Genomic DNA, 520 nt, shown 5'->3' on the forward strand with positions numbered 1-520 from the left:
TGCCACAGCCAAGAGCCGTCATTTCTCCGCTGCCTCCCTCACGGGGGCTTGAACAAAGGAATGTAGGGAACTCGGTATCTGCTCACAAGTGACAAGATCATGTCACTGTCAACGCGGATCCTTAACTCCCACACCTCCTTCCTGTACCTTTTTTCCCCCTCAAATACCTTTTTAAAAAAATAATACTAGAGGCCCGGTGCACGAAATTCATGCAGGGGGGCAGGGTGTCCCTCAGCCCGGGTTGCACCCTCTCCAATCTGGGACCCCTCGGGGGTGGGCCTAAACGGGCAGTCAGACATCCCTCCCACAATCCAGGACTGCTGGCTCCCAACCTGCCTGCCTGATTGCCCCTAACTACCCTCCCCTGCTGGCCCAGTCACCTTAATTGCCCTCCCTTGCCATCCTGGTCGCCCCTAACTGCCCTCCCTTACAGGCCTGGTTGCTCCCAGCTGCCCTCCCCTACATGCCTGGTTGCCCCCAACTGCCCTCCCCTGCAGCCCTGGCCCCCCCACCGGCCATC

The sequence above is a fragment of the Myotis davidii genome, unplaced genomic scaffold (genome assembly GCF_000327345.1).
Source record: "Myotis davidii unplaced genomic scaffold, ASM32734v1 scaffold1103, whole genome shotgun sequence".
NCBI lineage: Eukaryota > Metazoa > Chordata > Mammalia > Chiroptera > Vespertilionidae > Myotis > Myotis davidii.